General features: G+C 28.8%; 1 long non-coding RNA gene across 1 annotated transcript; it reads left to right on the forward strand.

The window, feature by feature from the left end:
* The first annotated feature begins 250 nt into the window (after nt 1–250).
* LOC101250186 (uncharacterized) lies at nt 251–1,218 on the forward strand. Its single transcript, XR_182492.5, has 3 exons — nt 251–718; nt 859–952; nt 1,046–1,218. It is a non-coding gene; the product is annotated as an uncharacterized lncRNA (long non-coding RNA).
* Nucleotides 1,219–4,030: the final 2,812 nt, after the last annotated feature.

Below are 4,030 nucleotides of genomic sequence, written 5' to 3' on the forward strand. Positions count from 1 at the left end.
TATTTAGTTTGTAATCCAAACTCGAGACTTCTGACTAAAAATAAAGGATCTCAACCTTCCCATCATAGTTCATATTGTTGCTCATCTCAGTAGTTAGATCGAGTAGTAGATGGAACAAATCTTTATTAATACAGGGATAATATATATTTTTTTGGGCATAGACGAATTAAGCGTTTCTTGATGAAAAAAATTAGAATACTTTAATTATTTAGACCACTGAATATATACTTCACTATTTATTCAATCGAATGTGATGATTTTGCTATGTCACTCATTCCAATAAACCAGTTCCACTCTATATATATTTTCTGTCCAAAGGACAAATTGCAACTGCTCCACCATGTACTAAGATTAAGTATAGGGTGTTATTGACAATAGTTACATGTAGGGACACAAATACACGTCCTATATACCTAATAAAGCTAAGAGGATGTAATGTAAAAAAAGAGTTTCTAAAAAATAATTATGAAAATGTGACCACTTTTTCCATAAATGGACTAAAAGAAGTGTTATCACATAAATTGAGACAGAAAAAATAATTAATTAGTCGAGGTCGTGGGGTTGACCCCTTTGATGATATCTGTGTGGTTGTATATAAATATTGTTGTTATAGTATTTCTTTACAACAAACATATATTTATCTTAGTGATAATTTGAAGGAGTTTAGAATCAAGGATGAGTGATCCACCAAAGTATGCACACCCCTACCCTGCTCAAGGTATATTTAACTTTTAATTAATTTCCTATATATTATTAAACTTAACTAATCTACTTTAATTTTGACTTCTTTTTGGTTAATCAATTAATTCCCATAGCTCTTTCAATTGAAATTAATTAATTAATGGCGGTGTTGTATAGGTTATTATCAAGGTCCTCCAGTGATGCCTCCACCACCTCAATATTATTATGCAGCTCCTCCTCCAAGAAGGGAACCTGGCTTTCTTGAGGGATGGTATGTGCAATTACTTTTTATTTTTTTCAAATTTTGAATATAGTATTTATTTAAATCTTGAATTCGTGTCTCTATTTACTTACGTTGGTGCAGTCTGGCAGCTTTGTGTTGCTGTTTCCTGATTGATGAGTGTTGCTGTGACCCTTCTATCCTCTTCATCTGTTGATAAAATATTTTATTTCTCTCGGATATATAATATTAGTACTATTGTATTTGTATTATTAGATAGATCTCTCGGAATGTTACTCTTTGTTCATTGCTTCAAAGTTGATTGTTTCGGGTTTTTATTATATTTGAGTTTTAATTTTGTTTCTCCGAAAAAAGTGAAAATAGCAATTATTTTTAGAAATATATAAATCTCTTTCAAAAATGTTAGGGATTTTTATAAATTAAAGATCATTCTTCTCATACCATAGTGCAATATCATTCATTAGTCACTTATAACGTTTTGTTATATCAGGAGAAGATTTTAAAATTTAGATTTTACATTAATTTTCTTTTATATATATGCCTCTATTAAATGACCAAACAATATATTAAGGATGTTTTAGAATAATTTTCTTTATCATTTGATTTATTTCCACTATATTAAATTTAAATTACTCAAGCCAGTAATCTCCACAAAAAATTAGAAAAGCTATGCCTAATTTTCAACTTAGGGTGAGAGAATAATTATGTTTGAAAGGGAACACAAAGTAGTTTTGGGTCCTCCATGTCTCCATCAAGTTTGAATTTTCCAGATAAACAAAGAATGAACCAGAAACACTTTATTGTACAACTTGACTTTTTTGCACCAAAAAATAATTTGAATTCTCAATCAAATGGAAAATATTGTTTCTTACGGAGTGGTGTCTCTTTTAAATTAAAACATGATTATGGAAATTATTTTATTTTGTATGAAATCATACTTATATGAGACATTATTTAATTAATAAATGGGATGAGACCCAAAGTGATAAGTGACATCTATTAATTTTTTTGGACATTTTTCACTTATATTAATATGTTTTTTTTATTTGTTTAAAATATATTTTTTACCAATCTAATTAGTTTATGTTTTTTATTTTTTGTTTTACACTTATTTCAACATATTTTTTGTTTCAATTTTGAAAAAATTACGCGGTTAAGCAAACTTATACTATTTAATTATTCATCATAGCTATAGATTGCTATAATTACCACCCGCGACTAACAATATACATTAATTACGTGAGCTGACTTCGAGTTTATATAATTAGTTATGTTTGTATATGTATAATTCGCCAGGATATACAAATAAATATGTACAGTATACAATTTTTTAACCTATATACATATACAATTCACTTCTCTCCGATTCTTGGCCCTCTCTCGCTCGCCTCTCTCCTCCCTCTCCCAATCTAGCTTGCCATTTATACAAATGTATTTGTATAATATACAATTATATACATATACAATTCAACTTTATCCCACTCTCTCCCTTCTCTCACTCGCCTCTCTCCCCCTCTCGATCTCTCTCTCCTCTCTCTCCCATTCTCGCTACCTCTCTCCTCCCTCTCTTATTATCTTATCGAAATTGATGATTTTTTACATTGATCCAAATTGGACTGGAGTAAAAGATTATTTTAAAGGATTATTAAATTGCAGAGTATTATTTTATAGACATTTTACTGTAATTGAAATGCAATTCTTAATAGGCGGTACTAAATATTTAATACATATATAAGTGATCAAGATGGTCCTTGACATCTATGAATTTTGATTTCGATTGATTGGTAAGATGTAAACCTGATGGAAATGATCATAATTTTATACAAGATTAAAAAAAAAGATATTTTTAAAATTTCCTACAAAAGTTAAAGTCTCATATCTCATTAATATTAGTGAGAAATATTTAGGCTTAGTCCCTCTATGTCCATCATGTTTGACTTTTCCAAATAGGTATATATCTTTTTTAATGACTTACTTAATTACTATAAAGTTATTTATCTATTAATTCATTCAAGCTATGATTATATTCAAAGAAGCATATCATCTCCTATGAAACTTCATGTACAAAGAAATAAAATTAAAAAAAAAGTTGCTAAGTTATAAGCAATATAATTAAAGATCTTAGAGATGTGTTTAACACAACATTATCTAGATATGAAGACATATTTAAATATCACAAGCTGTGTTCATAATATTCCAAACCGTTTTTGTATTTTTTGGCAATATATACCTAATACCTCTTTCACATCAAAGAAGATATAAATTTTTCTCTTCCCATTATGTATTATTTTCCCCACATACGTCACATTATCATTATTGTCAAATTTAGCACACTAGCAAAGAAAAGACATAATTCTACCGTAGACACAAGTAATATTTTCAAATATCATTTCAATTAATAAGGCTCATTTTCCAGATTATTTGAGAATAATAACATTTAAAGGGGTTTTTTTTATAAAAATTTACAGTTCAATCCATATGTTTGCCCTTTAAATTAAATTGAGTTCAACTAATATTTATGTCCCCACAAATAAACACATTTGTCTTATGTGATGTCCTACATGGCAATTTTATGTTCTATGTACACTATGCCGCATAAAACACGTGTTTACTTGTTCACTTTTATACAAGTTTAAATGTCTAATTATGGGCGCCAAAATCTTGAGGTCATTGATGCAAGCAAAATAACAGATATGCCTAAAAAAAACATTTTTAATTGTTCTTCTGTTTTTTTTTTTCTAGTTATCCTTTTTTTCTTTGCATTAAAAGGTTGGTACTGATGGAATTCTTCAATAGACAATCTACTGATGAACAAAACTATAACTGCGCAAAGGCCAATGAGACCCTTCCTTAGTTTGTTTCATTAGGAAAAGTAATTAGATGGATATTATTCAGCACACCAGGAAGTATAAGAAATTAGTAGTAGTTGGTTTTTATGTGACCTGATCAGGTAAAGTCAATTTATGAAGCATTAAATTTTTCCTGCCAGATTTATTCATTTATAAGTAGAAGAAACTTCCCACTTGATTATGTATTCAAATGATTATGGGATGAAATGAGTGGTTCCAGACACGAACACTAGCAAATAAATGAGCTTCACAGCAATAA

This window comes from Solanum lycopersicum, chromosome 2, assembly GCF_036512215.1.
Source record: "Solanum lycopersicum chromosome 2, SLM_r2.1".
Taxonomy (NCBI): Eukaryota; Viridiplantae; Streptophyta; class Magnoliopsida; order Solanales; family Solanaceae; genus Solanum; species Solanum lycopersicum.